This window comes from Varroa jacobsoni, unplaced genomic scaffold (assembly GCF_002532875.2).
Source record: "Varroa jacobsoni isolate VJ856 unplaced genomic scaffold, vjacob_1.0 scaffold_739, whole genome shotgun sequence".
Lineage (NCBI taxonomy): Eukaryota > Metazoa > Arthropoda > Arachnida > Mesostigmata > Varroidae > Varroa > Varroa jacobsoni.
The window spans coordinates 57,890-81,119 of record NW_019213641.1 but is presented as its reverse complement, the minus strand read 5'-3'; the positions used below and the strand labels follow the sequence as shown (position 1 = coordinate 81,119).

General features: G+C 41.0%; 1 long non-coding RNA gene across 1 annotated transcript; it reads left to right on the top strand.

Annotated features, from left to right (window-relative positions):
- The first annotated feature begins 10,207 nt into the window (after positions 1 to 10,207).
- On the top strand, positions 10,208 to 13,245 carry LOC111263164 (uncharacterized). The gene is made up of 4 exons (XR_002682067.2): positions 10,208 to 10,919; positions 11,558 to 11,912; positions 12,054 to 12,220; positions 12,829 to 13,245. It is a non-coding gene; the product is annotated as an uncharacterized LOC111263164 (long non-coding RNA).
- The last annotated feature ends 9,985 nt before the right edge of the window (positions 13,246 to 23,230 follow it).

The following is a 23,230-nucleotide window of genomic DNA, read 5'->3' as shown; positions in this document are numbered from 1 at the left end:
CATAAAAAAATCCAAGACAAATAGGGCGGAGTGGGGAAAAAAGAGAGAGGAACACGAGTAAATACGAATCGTTCATTGTCGCCCCTTTGCTTTTCCTTTCATCTAATGAGACGCAAATTTAAATCTCTGCAACAGAAGTCAATATTCGGTTGTTACCTCTCGGGATTTCCTCGAGCTAGCCTGGTTTCATTGTTTTGCCAAGATTACCATAGCTTTTTTCGATAGATTAAGCTCTTCAGATATACGGTATAGTTGTCACGTACTTGAACATTAAACAGAATTTAGTAACACTTAGGACTTCTTCGAACAAAATTAAGTTATTTTTCGGCTGCGGCGAACTAAAATCTACGCAATGTTAACTTGGCCACAAGTTGGTTATATGTAAAACAGTTGCGTTGATGTCAAATACAGAACTCCCAAGCAAACTACTTTAGATTCGATTCTTCGCTAGAATTCGCTTCCTATCTCGCGACGCGTTCGAACAGGTTTCCGACCTCAGGTTTCCGACAGAGCAACACCGAAAAGCACCGAGAGAAAAAAAACGATAGGACGCGAAAGAGTTGCCTGCAGCTCGTTTTTTTTATCTTTCACTATGACGACTAATCGTATAACGGTTTGCCAGGCCCAGGCCAGGGGTGGAGACTTATCCGTTATAGGTCGTGAGGGAAAGTATTCAAGTTGCAGGAAAAAGCTTGCATAACCCAGGGCAAAGAGCGCTGTGTCCACGGTCTAAGAAGTGAGAGAGAAAAGACATATGTCGCTCTTACCCGACAGACAGCCTCGGGTTACTGAACAGGAAGACAAATTCACTGCAGAATGGGGGAGAGAGCGAGAGATTGTGAGGTGAACAGTTATGGTTTGACGGGTAGTGAATTCACGAGTGGTCATTTAAGGACGACAATGTTGCTCGCAGGTTTCTCAGCCATCAACTGATCGGTTGCTCCCATATGGACTGGTAAACGAAACAGTTACCAGATTTACGCGTTTGATTTCGTCGCGCTAGCCTGGTTTCATTGCTTTGCCAAGATTACCATAGATTTTTCGATAGATTAAACTCTTCAAACACCTACAATCATTATCTGCTACTGACAAGAACAGCAAATAGTCGTAAACCCAATCAGTACTGCAGCACAAGTCTACTAGAACAGAAAATCTAAAATTAGTGTTCTCAGAACAAATGAGAATCAAGGGGCCAGTGCTGAGTACATTGATGTTACAGACAATGCTGTTGCAAGATTTCCTGTATGTAGCAGATACTCAAATAGTGACACGACCTCCAGATGCTTCGCAGAATATATTGTAATGAGCAACGGTACAGCTCCAGTAAGCGATGTACAGCCGTGCCTGATCTGTCAACTTCTATATGCATACAGTATTATTATCAGCGTTTGTAGTTCGAATTTCTGTGCACGATTCTTTGATCCTGGGCCTTTTTTCACTACCATCATCTATACCTCCCGGGATCGGGTCCATCTAATCCGAAAATTCGTCCTCAAAAAAGCCCGCCGAAAATGTCGGCGTCGTCGCCGCCGCCGCCGCCGCCGCTGCTGCTGCTTCTGCTACTGACGCGCAAACAGGGCTGACTCGTCGTCGACGGATGAAAGGGGTCCATTGAGCATACGATGATGAGGCGGTAGTGGCATGTATGGACGAACGACGCTGAATTTATGCAACATTTTTATACTGAAATGTTTCGCCGATTCCGTCACGAGTTGAATAAACGAACGGTCACTTGCTTGCAGCCGGTAAACAAAACCTGTTTTGGGCTTGTATTTTAAGCGATGGATTTAGGAAAGCCACGGATTCGTGAACGCGTATGACTCTAGAGCGGACCACTGGGGTACTGGCGGGGGTTGCAGTGGAGGGGAAGGATTTTTTCATTTTGAAAACAGGTCCGTACCGGTGTTGTCTATGGAGAACTGGTGTCGGTAGCCTAAACGCGGAAGTGCACGAATTTTTTCGGATGCGCATATTGTATATACTTGGGTAGTTTGGCTAGCCTGAACTGCATCACCACACCGAATGCAGTGTGTGAAAAGGATTAGCATGCAATTTCATATGTCTTTTCTCTTTCGGTCTATGAAGGTACCATAAACAGGGATGCCGATGCTTGGGTATGCAACTGTGAATTATCTATTTTGTGCTAAAACTAAAAACTATTTAATATTAAGCTTGAGCATTAGACAAATTGTTGTATATTTCAGTGAAGTTTTCAAGCGAACAGTGATCATTAGTGAAGATTTTATTGGAGGATACCAACGAACCCATACGCGCCTTTTATATATCTGCAATGTGTTGGCCCGAACCAAAGGATGTACGACATCCAAGTAAACTGTCGGAAATTCAAACCTCGGCATTCAGAAAATTTCGTTGGCATAAACTCTGCGGCAATTTTGATATACCTCACTGCTGCCAGTAATTCGGAAGTTTCACTGAGTCATATTCTAGCAACCTTCATAGTCTTACATGATTATGCTTTCCGCAAGTCTTTGAATAAGTCAATGTTAACTACTTTTAGCTTAACATTTGGCCTTTTGAACACGCATGAATATTCGGAGTCACACAAATATTTGACCAGATAATAGCTTAACAAACAATACAAACATAAAAATTGCGTATTCATTGAAATCAGCACTTTGCTGAATACATCCAACCGGGTAAATGATAAACCATAAAAACACAATCGTTATAAACAAAGGGCAATCAAAATATCTGCTGACGTCCATATAACTATTGGAGGAAACTCATTCTCCTCTGAAGATACCTTCTAGCGAACCCAGAATGTGGCATCACTCCAGTCAACAAGAACCGAAACAAGCCCCCCAACGTGAATGCTTACAGCAGATTTAGATCCTTTCAAATGTTCAAATAAAATTAAAGAAACTAAGACGACTAATAAATATACGTTTGAATGAAAACGATCTCCCTTCTTCGATATCATTCTTATCAGTTGCAATAAACGTCGCTGGAATGGAAACGAAGCTGCACACAAACTTAGTTGACCTAAGTGCAGATTTACTGTCGTTGTGAGATAGTGGAACGGTAACAACGTCGTCTGCTAATCTGCCAGCTGAAATTTGCAGCCGAAAAAAAAGGTGGGCCGCTCATAACTTAGATAGTTCAGTTATCGGAATCAATCAATGCCGGAGCGAACCCCTGCGCGAACTCACTAGGTCACTTCAACGACTCTGGACATTCAATGACATTACTGAACAGTACTACAGTATATATATATATATATATATATATATATATATATATATGTTTATAGTGCATAAAGCCAAGCTAGGTGGGGAGAGGGCATTTTTAAATCTGTAGCGTCGTTTTTAAAGTAGTTCTTTAAAGCAAATATGACAAGCGAATTGCCATTGCCCGCAGTTACGAGCAACATGGATCATCGATACACTCACGACGTTCTCTATAACTACGATCAACTATTTTGCATAGTAGGTACAAGTTAGCTATATGCTTCTATCATGGCTAAGGACGTTAGTTACATGGGTTTGGAGAGGTACACCGTGTCCTGTAAATAAAATACAATCCTTAGATGTGTTAGTGCTAGAATCATTTTGAAGTATGGCCTCATGTCATTCACCAAAGACTGTCGACGACTACTTAGGCTAGATGCATACTGTATGTACTTAGCAATAAATAATTTACTATCGGAAGATTATGATTTTTCCTTTAGGTCTGTTAGCATACAGAATAATCAGTAGCCCGTATAGCTTAGAAAGCTTGACAAGTTATGTGAATATCCTTGAAAATCAATAAATCACTCCTTTGAAACCGGAAGGTAGAAAAGCTGTTTTTTTTTTCTTTAGATTAGAACATCATTCATTATAAAAGGTTGCAAGAAAAAAGATTGAACATTATTTACCCAATAGATACATGGTCCGTCTAAACTATTGGACTTACTGAGTTCGAAGAAGAACTATTCTAAAGTTAAGTTATTTTTTGCAATCTCAGCATACATGATAAACTATCAAGTTCATTATTGGCTCGTCCGCATGCATAAGTTCGTGTGTTAAATATTTAAAAACCTTCCGATTGGTAAATTCAGATTAGCCGCACGGTTATTATATCTGTCCCACTATTTGGCCAGGAGGTGGTCATGCTTGGTAGCAGGTCCAAAGTATATTTTCAATCATTGTACTCATTTTTACGTCCGGTACATAAGCCACTAGTGTTACTTCATGTAGATCCTGCTAAATTTGGCTGAGGTGTTTTTCAAGACAACCATAGAACGGCACACCAGAATAACAGTTTGCCGACGCTAGTATTTGAATCAGTGAAGGCCGTATATTCATCGTTATTATAACAATGCACCCTCATAAATGCTCATTAGCCACCGAGACCGCGCCGTCCGGTAGCTATTGTTTCCGTACAACGCGGACGGTAGTAAAGCCAATTCAATCATATAACCGTGGAGGCCAAATCTTTCATAAAGTTAGACACGCAAATTGCCTATTTCCTAAACAGAGAAACTCACCAATAATATACAGAGGAGTTTCTATGCGAAGAGGGGCCTGAGTTAATTCTCGTTGATTGTGTTTATGTATGTGCATAAAGACGATCTTTGTTAAACTCAACCTAGAAATTAGGCTCAAGTCGATTAGTAACTCTAGTAAAAACTAACAAACTAACTTTATTATGCATTTTTGATGTAAAAAACATGCTCTCGACAACTACCAAAGTGGATTTAGGCCTTTTGGTACAAAAATATTTTCATATGTAAAATTTTTTTATGTATAACATTTGACCGTACTATCTACGAAACTATCAACAATCGAAAATCCTTTGTTAATATGTTTCTTCTGATGTTATACCGTTTTACTCCCTTTCTACTTGAACAAATATAAACTGAAGATGCTTAAACTGTCAAGAGACTCTTGCCCCATTTTGTACATTTCAGCACCTTCAAACGCGCGTTTCGGGGCTACACTTCGCCTACGGAACCCCCTTAGCCACTGCTTGTCTCTAACCTATTATTCCCCGAACTGTCACCATTATAATACTAATAATCAAAACTCAGTGGCTTGCTAGATCATTTTTCATGGGATCCCTGCCCCATCTAGGAATATCGCAGTGGACTTTTTCCTATTTTTGCTAATTTCTTCTTGCCCATCGTCCTTTTTAGGATGACCTACACAAACAGGTTATGAATATATGTATATGTTGTTGAAGATATGTTAGTGGCACTCGAGTTACCACCGAGAGTCGACTCCGACTGATAGAAGCAATGAAGCCACAACTGAGCGAATTACACTGTTGGACCAGAAACACTCCGCCCTCTTTTTGTTTCGGATCGCGAAATGAAAAGAGCTGCTTATTCCTTCGAACACCTCTACTTCACGAGCGATCAGTGAAAGCCAGATGGAAAGATCGCTGAGAGTAAGCAAAAAATATTTATGCTTTAAAAATGTATGCTTTTCATTTGACGCATTACCATACGAATTTCACGATATAAACACAATTCGTTGTTTTCCATGACTCTTCCCGCAACCATAGTACTATCGATAGGCTTCCCACAGAAACACACACACACATATATATATATATATAGGCGTTGTCTAAGCGCTTCGACAAAGCTCGATGCTGTAACATGGTGCGCCGACAGAGCTCTACATTAACAAACGAACTAATGAATGTAAATAAAGACAGTAAATGTGTTCGGTCAAAAACGGTTGCCCCCCAAAAAGCTAATTAAAAAAACATTCAGTTACGAACGAGTAACTTATACAAAGCTTATAATATATATAAAAAAACAATAATTTCCTGGGGTAGTGTTCGACATAATATCCCGCTGTAGATTTGCTGATGTAGAATAAAGAATCTTTGGTTTGAGGTCCGGTATAAAACAGTTACTGAATAACTCATGTGAAAAAAAAACAGCACATAATTATGTATGGTATTCCATGGTGTAAATAGTACTATGCATGCGAGCCAACTCTTCATAAGGTTGACAATAGTAATGCCAAAGTTTATTATCGTGTCCTACTAGAACAGGGTATGCTTAAAAGTTTTTAAGCTAATTAACTAAGCTCATCTAACCAGTAGCATCGGAATCCTTTAATAGGCCCAAGTGCACAAGGTTCGACTCTAGCGAGAGTCAACACTAGCCGACTGACCGTATATACAAAACGAGCAACTATTTAGTTATTCCAATCGTTGACGGTCAATCTAGCCAATTGCCCATAGCTCATGCCCCATTCCATAGGTTTTTGTTTACTGGCACTGGTGCGCTACTGCCATTGTCGCGCCACAGAGACAATGCCGTTCAAGCCAAATCCTCCATACAACCACTCAATGTTGTCATCGTAGATGCTGCGATTGCCGTTATTACGCTCCGTGTTGATAGCTAATGCTGGTATCTTTGCAGTAATAATCGCCAGCTTTTGAGTTGTCATCCCCTGAGTTTTTCTAACAAATAGGGAAACAAAAAAAGAAGACACGCACGCACTCAGCCGTAGTAGATCAAGCCACCACTTGAGAACGATTTGCGTGAATATTTAATTAACTTTCAAGTGGGTGGCGGGCTTTGACGAACCTCGTCTGCTTGAGTGGCATTTTGAGGCAGGTGCTGATGGTTCACTGGGATGGAATTTTGAATTCATCTTTTAAGCAAATCTTCGGAACCACCTGTTAAGGACTTGCTTCCATGAGGAGTCTAATCAGAGTGGTATTTATTTAGCGATTCTCCAACAGATCCATCAGATCGGTATAGTAACTGTTGAAGCTCACAAAAAATAATAGCTTTTTCTTTTTTTCATATTTTTCTATTGTCCCTAATTCCCTGTTTTTCCTTGATTCATTATTTTCCGGTTTATTAATCTCTAATACACACTTTTTTTTAATTGTGAGGCTTAAACCAGCGTAGAAACACATGTCTTAGTTATAATTCCCATGGTAAGGCGCGTAAGTCACACTATTCTCAGTTGAAAGGAGGTGCACGAAAGTATTGACACATAAAGTTAATGTCCATCAATAAGAATAAATGTACTAGCATTTATAAAAGCTCAGCAGGGTATTTTCTTGTGAATGACTCCGCAGTACTTGAAGGAAAAAGTGTGTTTTTTGCCCCTAGTTTATTGAAGTGGATATTTAGGAACTATGGACTTGTGCTTACTTAGAATTGCTTTTGCCCATGATGTTGATACTTTATAATCTCGTCCTTCCTATGATCGACAAAATTTGGTTAACATCACTTATACTAGCAGACTCCTAACTTTCTAGTGAAATTCAGCTAACAACAAATCTATCTTCTCATGTTGTTTGAATAGTAATAATTTATATGGGTCGATCAGAAAGTGTGTGACAGTTATCAATCTTTGCCCCTTGCCCGTTTTATTTAGTCCTTTAACTTCAAACGTGCGTCCTTCTTTCGACTAATAAGTAACTAATGCTTCAAATTTTACCTCCAGTGCTACTGTGCTAGTTAGGCACTGCTTCGCACGACTGACTTTTTCCCTTACGACATGATGTACCTATGCGTGACTTCAAACCTGAACTATCCCTCGCTAAGTGTCCTTAAATTTATTAAGGTAGCACGATATCATTGCACCACCGAGGCCTCTTTCTAACCTGTTCCGTGATAATACTGCGGTCTATTTTTTGCACCACCTTAATTGCAGTAGCTTTCTCCGAACAGCCGCATATATAACACTGGTATCTTACTATGTTATGCCGCCGTCTATACGGCTATCGTGACCGCCAGCGTATATACGGCTGACACAACTAGCTCATAGAAAGCGGGACCTGAGCGCGTTTGTGAAGAGAATGATTTTGGCTTCTGGAATATGAACTTTGTTTTACATAGAGTATATGAATGATACAGTTAACGTACGACGACAGCTGGATTTACTACTCACTGAAATTCGAATTCTTCTCTCAAGCTTCACTTTCAGTCGATTCAGATCTTCATTTAGCAGAACTACAGACTTATACAAAAAGGCGGCTAATGATACCGGACCATCAGACCGGGGTCATTCCGGTCAGGTCGCCCACGTTTCCAGACGAGCTAGTCGCTGGCAGAAGGATGTCCCCTCCGTGCGTCCTCTGAGCTTGACAAAGCATCGTGTTCCATGTTACTCAGCAGCAACTTCCTAGGCCGTCTGTTCTTCGTTAACATCTCTCGTTCTCCAACATTCTCGCTGACCAGAGATCACGCTCTAAACGGTTGTGACAAGATAACAACGAAACGTGAAAGTTTGACTGGGTCACCTTAAGTGTTCTTAGCCCAGATAGGAGTGGCTTGCAATACCTTCAAATTTTATGGGTCACGTCCGTACACTAGGCAATATAACGCAAGCACAGGGTAATTAGCGAAAAATCTATTTTGATTTTTAGCATTTCATTGCTCGTATAATAGAGAAGAAGCTGCTTCTGCAGAAGATCGGTACAGGGAAAAGAAAGGACCTCTGTGAACAATTTTTGGGGAAGGAAGAGTTACTTAAGGTATAAGATTTTGTAGAACCTAAAGGGATTCTAGGCCAATGACGTTATACAGGCCTTAGAGAGACGAGAACCACTGTAAAGGAGTGTTGTCTTACGACAGCATTTGATCTCGTAAGGCTTTAATGATTTGGAGAGTTCTGACAAAGACTCTGAAGCAAAGTTACCTTAAGTCCGGCTTATAGCCCAAACGTTGTTCTATCAAGTTGGCTGATTGAGCCGTAAGACTTGTTTCTGTCCTTAGCCCACACGAACGAAACTAAGTCAACTTTTTTAGTAAGCAAAACTGGTTTCTTTTAAAAGTAGAATAAATTCACTGAAACTTTTCATCTTGAGAATCTAACACGAATATAAATTTTTGAAATACAATATGTAGGATTGTGGGAAACTAGAAACTAAATACGCCAGAGGACGATTCGCGGTATACTTTTTCGTCTCCTTTTTGTATGACATACGCTTCGAAAATCTCTACATCTTGAAAATCCGGGGTGAAAAAAATCCTCAAGTATTGAAACACGGGCAAGTTTATAAAGCCTACGTCATAAGTTGCAATAAACCAATAAATTTCCTGTAGCTACCCGTTCCCGTCGGTAGTGTTGTTATGTTCTTTAGACTTATATTTATTTTTGTAAATGGCTATATTATCTCCAAATGCCTGAATAGGCGTATTGTTTGTAATTCCTCATTTTCAGAAGTAACCCAGTGCCGATAGCGCAAATAAAGCAATCTATTTATTGTCATAAAAACAGAGGAATTACGTCATGCTTATGCTGCTGGTCTAAAACACCTATATGTTTGTATACTAGATAATATATATATATGGACTAGTCTATTAGACCGCGTTACCATTTCTATTACGTTTCTGTAAAGCTGCGTTCATTAGTTCTGCGAAGTGATTCACATCGTGTAGTGACCATAAACCTCTGGTGTCTTATGTTGGTGTTTGTTACCCTCTTGACCGCTCTATTACGATGAGACTCTGCATAAACCTTGTCCGTCACGATAATTTCGTACAAGTTTTGCTGCCGATGAAATCTTTTCCGCCTTCCGCTGTGATTATCTAATAGGTATGAATTCGCCTGTTACATTTTATTAATAAATACGATCGATGTCGCACGAGCAGAAGACGAGCACGACCTGTGTTTCTTTACTTACGCCTCGAATACGCATCTCGCTATCAAAATGGCAAGACTTCCCTCTGCTAGCAACTCTGAACAGCGGTTCAGATGGTTGAGGTCGTCTAATGCTGAGGAGCACCTCAGGGGAGCCTTAGACTTATTGTCTCTTTTTCGACTTCTCTTTTATCTACCGGCCGAGAAAATTCCCAACAGACTCTATTTAAAAACTGACATTCTCTTTTTCCACTTAATGGATTTGTTGTTTGGTTGATCGATCGAGATTCATTCATTATTTTTAATATTATATTAAAACCACCGACCGCTGTGCTAGGCCATATTAATTTGAAAAAGCCGTCCTTGAGGTCGACTGCCACCGGAACCAATATAGTGGCACACGTTCAGCAGATTATCGATTGGCCTCAAGGCGTTCTTCTTCCTTACTTCCCTATTCACCCCACTGGCAGAACAAATAGAATGATTGTATGGCATAGTACTTATGGTATACATGCGCTTTTTCTATTTATTTTCTCCATATTACAGGTCTCCACAACAGATGATATTAAAAGGCGCTTCGTTTTCGCGCACCTAGCATACTGGGACACCTAGCAGGAAATGGTTAAGGGACAAAGATCGAACACTTCAAATGTCCAAACAGAGTTACAAGACTCGAACGACGCAGTTACTAGTAGTGAAATATTGTCTGATCGTGTAATGAACTCGAAACTATCTAGAGAAGAGTCAATAGGAAAGAGAAAAGGACTTAGAATAGAACTTCGATGGGATAATTAATTTTTTGCCATTTGCAAACATTAGAAGTTAGTCACTGCAGGTACAAGCGGCAGTGCTGCGGAAGCGACCAAAGCCCAGACCTGGGAAACAAGCCGCGCGGAGCAAGATCATCATCAGGATGAAATAGCTATCATAAGTGAATGTCGGCAAAAATAGAAATAAAAACAATACCCAGTTCCAGTGGCAGTTCTTTCGAAAGCCAAGTGAAAATTAGCACGAAGCTACCTGCCAATTGTGCACACGGGAATCGCAGTGGTCGGCTTGTGGGAACTTCGGCCTGTTAGGTGCGACCAACGAAAGCATCATCAAAATGCTACGAGAGACAATCTGGCACCATGGCCTACCCCACGAAAATAGAACCTCTTCAGTGCACTAATGCATTTCGATACGAATGACCGCCTTCGTGTATAGAGCCAGTGTTGGAAGCCATGTTTACGGTACTCTTTGTTGGTTTAGAGGTATTCGGAGTCATCGTCGATGGAGGCTAATACTGTGTATAAAGTGTTACCTCCCGCCGGAATGAACGTGCTTCATGGGCTTCTATAGGATAAGACGGAGTTGGTGGGGAACTCAGTGAAGTTTGGGTTTAAGCTTTATAATATCAAAATTTTTCTCTATTGGATCTCTAATTGGCTCTAATTGGAACGGTTATTCCGATAGCATCGCCCAAATATTCTATTAGACAATCTCAAAAGTCAATATAACACAGGAGAGACGTCGGTCGTCTCTCTTAGTCATCTACGCTTACTATATTGTTCTTACAAGATAGCGTACAATGGGATACTGCGGGTCCACAGAATCAGCTTCAATTAGGACGCTATGTAATAGCTCTATTTGCATCGTTTCAGGTCTAATTAAAGTCAAATATATAGTTTTATTCTCCTATTGATATTAACCCTGATCAAGCAAACTACGTTCAGAAACGTAGGTAAGAAAAGACGCTCGACGATCTCATAATTCATTCGTAGTAGGTCATCGGTTAAATCTAAATTGTATTATATGGAATACATTACAGAGTAATGCTGCCGACCTCTACCTTACATCTTTGTTTTATTGTTTGGCAGCCCTATCAGCCGTCAGGTGTTGCATATATATATATATATATGCAACTTATATAAGTTTTCATATACATTGCAATCATGCCAAGATCAAACTGACCTTTATAATTCCCGCCTATCACTTTTTTGTCTTCAATACAGGTTATCTTCATACAAAAAGTTTTGCGGGAGCTAAATTGAAATTGCAAATCCGCCAGTAACCGTATGTACGCTAAATGGGCCTTAATGTTTTGAGCTCTCCGCTTGCAACTGCCTTCGGTTCTGCCCCTTTTCCAGCACAAAAACGCGTGTCTTCGCTCTATGTCAAATTCAGGCCGCATCATTTTGTATATAGTAATGGGACACGTCACTAACTACTATCACGACCACAACCGCTTCAAGATGATGTACAGCGTTAATGGGAGAGCAAGTTACCAATGCATTGCCAGTGGGTCAATCTGTATAGAACTTGACGAACCCTAACTTACCTAAAAAAATAACCTCTTAGAAAGATTGTGTAAGTATTTGGCTAAGCTTTCAATAGAGCTATACATTATGCAAGTTTCGATAAAGTTAATATCGATTCAAAGTTTGCTTTCTCATTGAAGTCGTTTCTCGATGATTCCTTTTAATGATCTGTGGTAAATTTGTTCGTCAGCTGCGCAATGGTAGGGCAAAGGCTTCTACTGTATCTGCCGTTAATTGATGTAGCATGAAATGTTCTCGGTGGAGCTTAACGTCACGCAACGGTTCCCCGCTAATCGTTACCTGTCGACATCTGTCCCTAAGATGGGCCGATCATTGGAACCTCGAGACATTCGTTAGGTGAGTGATTACTTTTCGATTTGGTAATCGTTCTCCCGTGTTGAACTCACTGAAGTTTCAGCTAGCAAAGGTATGTAAGCCTGCGCAGCATGCTATAATACGAATGGTAAATTTCGTAAATCGCTGTCCATCATCCGGCAAGAGCATCGCTCGACCATGTAACAGCGGATAGCGACACATTTTATGAAGAAATTAGGCAACCATTACAGATAAGGTACCTTTCTCTTTCTGCCCGTTACCGCCTTTATTAGAGAGAGGCTGGAACACTCAGTGGCCTAGAGGCTTAATCATACCTACGCCATTCTCTGCAATATTTCACCTTCTCCAATCATACTTATTTTCTTCGTAAATCTGAGGAACACTGCTAGTGCCCACGATGGATGGCGAAATCAGACTCTGAATGTAAGAGTGGTTTTAGATACCCTCCATAGCTGACACCAGCCAAGCCACGCCACTATCGATGCTCCTTCATTAACATAGATTCCTGTTACATCTTTGCCCCTCCGTGGTTAGAATTGCCCCGTTGTCTATGCTAATAAGAAAAATATTAGACAATATACCTTCGCTGCTATTGAATAAAATCGTTTCTCTTTATTGCATACGGGAAGGGGGTTACCCAGTGCAAAATACCTTCCCGGCAGAAGGGTTACTGCTGCAAGTACTCCTGAAGGGCGTCGCCTGCTCCTCCTAATGTGATCGGATGCACCTGAAAAGGGAGGCGTGATTGATCACATCATCAGAGTCGCGATCTGAGCAGTCTCGAAGGGAGAGACCGGGAAGGAGTCAGGGGCTGTGATAGTGGGTTAATATATGGAGATGGAGTGTGAGGTACAAAGAATGGAAAATGGTGCCAGTAAAAAAGAAACACAAACGAGAAGCTGCTAGAGTTTTTGCGGATATGTAATTGACGCAAATGTCGTTGCGATACCGATGAGTTTGACTGTGTCTGCAAGAGCTAGATAGATGAGGAAAAACCAAGCGTAAGAACACCTAGTGAGCTATGAATCTAGATTTCGAACAAGATATAATCACGTAGTTAAACAGTAGCACTAGAAAGAGCCGTCAGCCGTCTGGGATAGGTAAGCTAATAATCCTAACGTATTTGCCTAGATAGCGGAACATAGAACGGAGCGAGTTTAACGTTAGTCTTCATGGCCGACATTGTAAAGACTATTGTCTAACTATTAGAGTAGCATGTTTATATTTGCTATCACTGCTGTCTTACCATACGTAGCGTTTTGTCAAATACAATGAGCTACTTAGGTGTTTTATTGCGTGGAGCATTGACTTCTTGATTGGTGTCGGTCCGCATCGTAAACACACAGTGCACAGGCAGTAGTAAAGGTGCTCACTGTTGTCTATTAGGTCTTCAATAATTTTTATATTACCACCTGAAGCGACTTACTACTTAAGACATAGGACACGTAACCAACGTAATAGCACATTCGTATCTGCATCCTTTTCATGGAACAATGGAATCCGCGTATTTGCTGATATTTCGAAAAGGTATACCTTTCAATATGTCTAGAGTATCACTTGGTTTATTCCCTCGATGTCTCCAGGTTCTCTCTTATAAAGAACCTTGTCAAATGGAGATGTAAAGGCCCTACAGATAGATTTGGAAAAAAACTCGGTCTACATGTAAAAACTGAAGGCACTAGGCTGCCTTATAAACATACAGATGTGAGTGGTGAGTCTCGCACAGGTTAATAGAACTTGTTTTTGTTCCTGTGATTACGTAAATTATCATTTTTTGTTATAATGCAATGACGACGCGTTTATCTTATAAACTGAAGATCGGTCCAGGCTTGAAGCTGAATGTACACACACGGTTTTTCGCTAGAGGCCAGCCATATGAAGCACTGCTTGATAGTAGTACCGGACGTAAAACTGGTAGCACTTATATCAAAAAAGCCGTACAAAAAATTAATGTATCAAGAAAAGGGCTGTAAGAAAATCCTGGGAGAAAGGTATTTACATTTAACTAAGATAGCAAACCCGAACTTTTGTACGGTCTATTCCGCCTCAAACATAAGGGTTAATAATAGTATATTTTAGCAGTTTAGTCCACTTGAACACAACAACGCTTCGGAAAAAGTACTTCAGAGCGAGTTAAGGACGACTTTTTGTTCACTTCGAATAAAATGAACTGTATTGGTTCTGAGCACCTCTGATGAAAACGAATCCACACATGCTGTAGACGAGCTCACGTTCATTCGCGATTTTGATACAGAGGACGACATCTTTTAACTCTCGTCCGTCAAAGATTCGTCTCATGTCATTAACACGTGCAAAAAACGTTCTCTGGTTTGAATAAAAAAGTGTGAAATTGACCTTCGTTTATTCTATCAACAAAGAAGCCCGCTTTTGCATGGAGTCTATTATATCTGATTGTTATCAGAAATTCACCAGCTGGTGAATAACGGAAATTTATAAACTCACTTTTTATTTATTTTTTTATTTACTTTAAATAAAGTTTACTAAAGAATAATGACATGAACCGTAGAAGTATTACAATCCAAAATGAGCTGTCCTACTAACTAATGCAACGAGAAACTTCGCTACAGATATATTACACGCAGTAGTTTACGTATCTGCTAATAAACAATATGACATGTTTTCAGATCTACGTTGATCTCCTAGAGACGTTTTGGGGGGAGGCAAGAAATCCTTTTTAGCCCCACATGTCAATAGCTCCGAGGTGTCCCGCAAGATGTATGTACTTCGTCGCTAGCGTCGAAGCCGCCATTTTTCTTTACAGTTGAACTATTAATGTTATTCTTGAGGTGTTCAAAATGAAATTTACAACCTGAGTTTTCACACACAGAAAGCCTTCATAGTCAGGCAGGGAGCGGACACTACACGCAGGTTGGAGGTGAACGAATAGCGGCCAGCGACTAGTGCAGCGGCGAACTGCGAAAGTATCGTTAATACCGTCGTAGATGGTCGTAGGCATCTCGGGAATTCGTGAAGTCGCTGTAGACCAGCGCTTCACCTCAGCTCTCTTGGATTCTCTCCATAGCCCATCATAGACATAGCGCGACAAGAAGCAGCTGGGAAGCAGCGGTCCTGGACGCAGCAATTTTACGCATTTTACGAGCCGCGACGGCGAAGTCAACACGACCTGTTCTGTCCCGGTCGTCCGAGGACCTGGTGCTCTGGCTGGTGTTCACGATGTCGTCATTATTGGTGTCCTGTCGTCTGTCTTTTGCTGTTTCTTACACTTGGCTGGGCAGGTAAGCCAAAATGGAATGGTACAATGCCAAAGTTCCATGATGACGACGATGATTCTCCCGCTGGCGGTGAGTCGACTCATTTGTGCTCCGGCGACGAGGCCATACGGACTCTAGGGCATACGTTTTTAACGACCTGCGTCAAGCGAGTGGCGCGATAGCCCGACTCCGTCAGTGGAGTAGCTCATTGCTGGGTGATGCTCTGATGCAAACTCATTCTTACAGACGCAGAGATTCAGATCCAAATCCCCCACCAAAACAGCTACTACCAGCAACTGCAAAAAAAAGCACCTGACAAAAGAATGGTACCGAACTTGCGACGAGTATCCGCGCGGAAAAAGAATAACAAACACGATAAAAACTCGTAAACGACGTCACTTAGGCGAACCAGTCCCAGGCTAGAACACCTACAGCCCGATGAGAAGACAGGCTCAAGGAAGAGTTCAAGCTGTTCCGCGATGGGAGCCATGACGTCAAGCTTCACTGGGGTGGTGGGTTTCCGAGGACGCAGATCGATCAGAAAAAGGAAGCAGAGTAACTGCTTTATTTTGGCATATTCCTAAAAGAAGCCAAGAAACTCAAGAAAGTAAAACGAGAAATGACATAGTGATAATACACCGAACTTTCGACTTGCAGTTTATAGGTTATGCCACCAGGCAACTTATAGGTTAGGGTTTGGTGACCTGCGAATGTGACCGGTTTACGGTGAGTGCCACCAAACGATCAACAATGAGAATTGTAACTGCACGCCCGATAAGCAGGTTGCATTTTCTATGCGAAAAAGTTAAGCTGGGTACAGGCGCTTACGAGAATATCTATGAAAAAACCATAGCGGTGACAACAACAACACTCACAATTGACAATTGAAAATACCTGGAGTTCCGAACTGTGAACAAACCTCGGCAAATGTTCGACGATTATTTTACATACAGCCAACTTCAATAGATGCGGTCCACAATGGAAAGACAGAAGGCCAACAAATATAGGCCTACCGTTGCACTGCACTATTTTGCTATAAAATTAGTAAGTGCCACCAAAGAAGATTTATTAAAGTCGACGATAGAGCCCGCGAATAGACAAACAGATAAGGCGATCTGTGAAATGCGCAAACGTTAATACATATTTGACTGCAGGTTCATACGCAGACTCAAGCAATGCGTGAATAAAATGCATAGAGCAGTCATACTTGAACCATTGACCGGTGGCCTTACACGCACAATTTTACAGGCCGCGGTGTGACACCGTCACGACCAAATGGGGTTCGCTTTACAGGTTGAAAGTCGCTAAACAGTCCGTGTTGGAGAGCACAACCTTAGTGTAATTTGATTTGAGAGTTGGCGTTTATGACATATTGAAAGAAGTGAAGGAAGGGTCAGGTGCAGCTGATACAGGAATTCATTTTTAATTAGAGGCCTGACCAGTAGATTCTCGCCTTTCACACCGTCACCAGATCCTGTTCAGACTGTCATTGTTATTAGCATTAATATGGACACCTAGTGTCTCTCACCACTTGATCCGTTTCGTATCGGGTAGAGCCACAGGGGCACTACACTTACAGAGGGCAAGGCTCATGGGCCTAGTCAGATATTTTCCGATTACCATTTGTACAATGTATCATATGGTAGTCGATCATGCTACTTTGCTCAGTCTAGCCTAAACTGAATTCAAACCTATTTTAGAAATGTGCGTCGAATATTTAATAATTTTGATTGTGGGCTTATGGTCGCCCTATGACCTCGTGACATATATTTATGTTCAGTCTGCAGTTTTCCAATCAAAACTAACGGGGTATGCTGCTATCTATCTCTGACCTTTCACCCTTACAGTTATTCCGTTACCTTTTATGTGAACATTAAGCCGCTCAATACGAAAAAACTAACATCTTTAAGAAATATTCAACCGTCTCGTGGACCTAACCACATACGACCACACTCGATTCTAGAGTGCTGAAAATGAAAAGAGCAGATATTTCCTTAATCCCATCTTATGGTTTCTACATAGAATATACAATTTAACAACTCGACGACGACGAGATATTTCTAATAATTCCTTATTTATAATAAGAAAAATATCAGACGTTTTGCAAATACCTAATCAATGTTGAAAGACCAACCGGAAAAAAATTATAAATTTTCTTGCTTCAAAGCAGGGTCTCTTAAATTTTTTTTTTCATTTTCTATTACAAGGTCATGATTTTTTTTCCGATCGTATTACTCTTTCTTAATGTTCTCTAGTAAGCTTTCAGGTACACAAATAATCTAAATTACGTCTGTGTGATGATAAAGTAAGAACGTGTTTACCAGGTAAGCTGTACGCATGTAGAATGGCTTATAATTTAAAATGTGTCACAGATACATTTTGTTTCGAGCATGAGGCAGACCGCGTGAAGCAACGCTTGATCTCAGCAGGACGACATAAAACCCGAAATCCCTCACAGAGGATCATATCGTATTCTTATCTTAGAAAGAATAGACAGCTTTCGGAGCCAGCTAAATAGGTAACTTTTTGTTCTGATTTAAAACTCGATTTAATTTACAATAAAATTAAAACAATTAAATACAATTGGATGCATAGGTAATTGTTTTTGTTTTTTGTAAAACGTTTGTTTTAAAAGAGAAATCAAGTTTGATTGGTCTTTGTTTCGTAGTTGACCTTCAGGTGTCCGATTTTACGATACACTCCGGTCCTGCCACAGAGTTCTCAACGACCAATGGTGTATAGTCACTTATATTGGACACTCACACGCTCTATTTTTCCCTGTTTCGTTATTATATAACCAGTTTTTTTTTACATTTATTATATGTGGGTTAATGTGTTTAATTCATTGTAAGGTTTTGAGATTGCGCTTATTCGGTTAATGCATTTAAACCTTAATCATTGATATATATATATATATATATAGGTTCTATTGCCTAAAGGTAATATATGGTCTTACCTATGATTTCATTCCGGGAAAGAGGTCGTACACAGAATAGAATGAAGAATTTTTTTTTTTCTTTTTCAATGAATGAAGAACGCATTATTATAGGTGTCAATTTTTGCCAAAAATAAATCTGGATATACGAAACCGTACCGAAAATTTATAAGGCTCATATTTTATCTTCTCGCTAGAGAGAGTAGTTTTAGTACCGTTCTCATCTTAAATAGATCAAGAACAGCAACTCTAACTAAATCTGGAAAGATATATCCCCCTGCAGCTTATGCAGTATTTTTACTTTTCATCCGGCTATATGAAGTCGAATAATAGTAAAACAAGCAAATGAAATAGAAGCCTTTTTCCCTATCTCAATTATTTATAGTCGACACTGAAGGAGCACTTTGTCTTACTTGTTGAATCAGTAAACTGTGCCTAATGGTGGACGCTTGCTCCACCTATTTTTCGGAGCATATTTTGTATTCATCTACTATATACGATTGTGTTCATCCCGCCGACGGTTGCCCTTACTTGCTTGCCGCCTAAAATCAATGCGAAATACACAAAGCGAAGGCGAGAAAAAGCAACGCCAAATCTGCATTCATCGGCCCTTCTAACAAACTTATCTCTGTGTAGACATAATGACACAAAAGACTTTCGAGGTGTATCTCCAATGACAGGTCGCCATTGCACGCGCTTGTCTAACAACTTTATGAGACAGCTCCGGTTCGACCAGAACCTGATCACTATAGGATTCTGCCTTAGCTAGAAGTGTAGCTCATGCCGACTCAAAAATCAGAAAAAAGGCACATACAGTTGAAGCCGTGATCACTGGCTAGTCGTATTAAAGCTGTCGTCGGCCGTTGCACAAGGGAAAAGTTCAAATTTGCGCGCCGCGGCCAAATGGCGCAACGAATTAACCTCAGTTGAACGTCACATTGATTTCGGATGAGTTTCCTTTATGGGTGATTCCTTTTTAGAAATTGGTAACCTGTGTGGGTGACACTACCCAATTCTGCGTTAGCGTAACAATGGATGCTCGTCGATAGCTGCCGCTGGTGCAGTTGTGAGCGGGGTGTGTCGAGAGGACGTTGACCAGACGCGGTCCTTTAACCTTTTTAGCATAGGTCGTCAACAACTGTGATTATCGAATCCCCTAAACGTATCGCGCAGGACAGATTGCGCTGTGTCGCATTGATATTATCAGGAATTCGAAACTAGTCGTGAATCACGCGGTGAATTGCCATAAACAAATCGTCGCAAAACTGTCATCGGGTCAACAGAGAGCAATGTAATACAAAAGGGTCTGATGAAAACTGCGGCATTCCAGTTTGCTATCGCAAATGGGTATGAAAAACTCATAGTAAAAGTTTCTTTAATACCTGTTTTATTGGTAAGATTAAGGTACCTAAAATGATTCAAAGAGAAAAAAAGAAAAGGAATTTTGAAGTGGAATAACTATTTTATGAAGCTAGGCACGCGTGGTGTTTTAATAAAATACCCTGTGTCACTGGGCTAGAACCGGACCATCCCTGCAGCAGATTACTAGGGCACGTTGCGCACTTAATCTTTCAACGTTGGAGGGCAGATTTCTTAGATAGATGTTCCAAATAGTACTTGGTGATAATGGGATAGAGTCTTGTCAAGATTAGGGTTTTTTAATTTTTACCAGTTCACTATGTTTTCTTGATATGGTACATGGAAAATTGTAACGGATTAGATGCGTTCAGCACAAGTGGATCATGATAGATAAGTAGAGATCACACAAACTAGAGTCTTATAATCACTCGGTAAGTCTTGACTACAGGAACTGTAAGATCCCGTACGCAGTCTTGGGCAAAAGAAAAAGTAGCATACACTACGCCTTGTAATTTTAAAACTTCGTCTTTCTTAAAATTTTTTATTGAATCTTATGATCATGTATATCCCTGTGTAACGGATTATCTAAGAGCACAACCCACTAAAAGCTGAAGCCGATCAAACGAGGCGATTACGGATACTAAAAGAACGTCCCATTTTCTGTCCAAAGCTGAGATAATTAAGTATAATATTATTCCTCCCTATAATATTATCGTCCGACAGCAAGAACGTTTCCTTGAGGTTGATCAATAAATACAAAAACCAATGAAACATGTAACCAGAAAATGCGGTAGATACAAATGCAACGATGGCATCTATTACTCTCTTGTAGAATAGTACCAGGAAATGCATACGTACATCCAATGATTTCTTTCTGCAAAGACGTAATTATGAATTTTTTTTCATTAATTCCGCATTAGTGTCAATTATACACACAAACCGAAAGCCCTCTTTATTATTTATGCTGTCCGATACTCACGGTTCAGAAGTCCATCTGAGGTCACCTCTTGTATATCACTTATCGTTGACTGTGTGTCTACCGTCCGGCACAATGTTTAACCGTATGATCATGGCCTCGTTGGCCATTACTAGTGGTCATCGCGTCAACAAGGTTCAAGCACCTGTCACCGATTGCGTTCATTGAACACTACGTTTATCATCCAGTCGGACATGTCATGGGCGTGACCCCGCCTCGCATTTAACAACGTTCAATCCCACACTCGAGACCCATCTCTTGGGAACAATTACTTCCCTCAAGAATACTACTCCATTTACATTATATTATCCGGAGCTTCGTCGCTATACCGCTAGATCGAGGAGGACATCGGCATCGTATTCGACTGATCGAAGCCTTTTAAAAAAGACATCTATGGCGTTTTCTTTTGACCTGCCTGCCTGCATGCCTGCCTGCCTTTTAGTGAACCGGCATTGTTAGTGTCGTAAATCAGTTTCGCCGTAGCTATACATCGCTCCACCATCAGCATCTCCAAGCAGCTAATATCGATAGTGCCTCTGCGATGCAATGCTATCTCCGACAAGTTGCTCTATTATAGATTATATATTCCGATCTCAAGAAGAGGGCTGTGCGCAACTGTCGAACATTGTGTGATGGGATTGAGCATTGCGATCAATTGCCTATTATTGAAACTATCTAAGTAAGCAGGATGTTTTTGAAAAGATTACGTCAAGGATGGCTGAAGACCGTATGGGATCCAGAAGAGATGCGTGCAAATGGATTGGATCATCAACAAGCGTGACGATTTCCAGGCTCAAATTAGGCTGGATTTTGTACCGTTCCTCTGAATTGCCACCGATCTCAGAGTACAGTCAATTCGCTGATCGATAGATCTAGTTAGTAACGGCCTCAACAGCACGTAAACCGATCTCGACACAATGCTTCTGGACAATTGATGGCAGGTATCGACTACTAGGGCTACTACAACGAGAGCGTTTCTGTGTGTATAGGTGGAATTTCTCCATATACGTTACCAGCTCCAATCCGCAATAACCGAGTTCGTTCGATCTGGCTAGCCTGTTACTGACAGGTTACCTGCCGGTAAGCGTCCGTCGGCAGCGAAAGGCAATTGAATTCTCAATGAGGACTAATCTCCTTTGTACAACGACTTTTTTTTCATCTGTTCGGTAGCCGTGTAGGCTCAGGCCTAATGCCACCGACCTATTCGCCTTTTCAGTGTGTTGGCCCATTTTGTATTGACGCCAATGTCTTGTTGTCTACCGCTTGCAGGAGTGCGATACCTGCGACGAATCACTGCTTGCCACAAATGAATCTGTGGGGATGAATTTACAGCCTTTAAGGAACTTGATCTCTGCTATTTTCCGATGGCTGAAATACTGTCCCATAGTACAACTTGCCTACAACTATCCGAGGCTCTACCGGGTTACGCAAAACCTATTCGCCTTTTTCCTTTATATAAGTCCTTCTCTTTCGTCATTTGTTCTCGGTAAGTCTCCCTTTCTGTAGATTAGAGCATCCGAAGATGCGCACAAAACTAAATGCACCTGCACACAATTGTATGTGCTTATTTAATTAAAGAAACAAGTTAAAGTGATGGGACAGAACAACGCTGTTGCAGGTCGCATAGCACGATCAACCTACCCGAATGTCTAGAAAGGGTATAAGCAGACCGCTGAATTGGTAGTAGTTTCGATTTACCGCTATATATTGTGCCCTTCGTAGAGCACGAAAACATCCACATGGTGCGTCTTGCGCCTGCTTGATGGTACATTGCCCCGAACCGACCGATCGAGTTGATTTGAGATAACCGGACATGGTTGAATTTAAGTTGATCTGACCTGACCTTAAGCCAGAAAGGGCGGTATGATAAGTTTATTGACGACATTCAGTTAGCGACCCTTTAACCTATTGGTCACCGCATTTTCTTCTACTATTGGCCATGATCTTCATGGCTCGTGATCGGTTGTGGATTCTAGCCGATGCGATCCTTGACGGATAAATGCCAGCGTGTAGTCAACTGATCCGAGGATTTTTCTCTTTAGACATCACGCCGAATCACCAAATACTGTTGCGATTTTGTACTGCACCATGGAGGTACTTTTAAATAGGTCCCCATGGTAATCTAGGGTGAATACACATATCAGACCTGCAATTTCTTTGCTTTTGTTTAGCGATAGGACTAGCACTGGATAAGTCCCGCCAATTGACAAGATAATATAACATATTCGTGCACTGACGGAAGAAGAGGGCTCGATTTGTTGTGAAATAATCCTACAATAGCAGTAATAAGGTTACACTAAAAAGGACAAATGCCAAACGGTACCAAGTAACGATCGGCTAAATAGTCAGAGCAGGCGACGTCAGATAGCTTTTACGGAATGACTGAATCGGGTTGAGTGATCGATGCCTGAGACGGCTCGAGTGTCCAGAAAGCTGAAGGACAGTCTTGTAGCCTCAATAGCGCGTGGCAATAGTGCCTTGTAAAGATAAGGATTCGTAAGAATGACGGAACTTCCGACACGAGCACA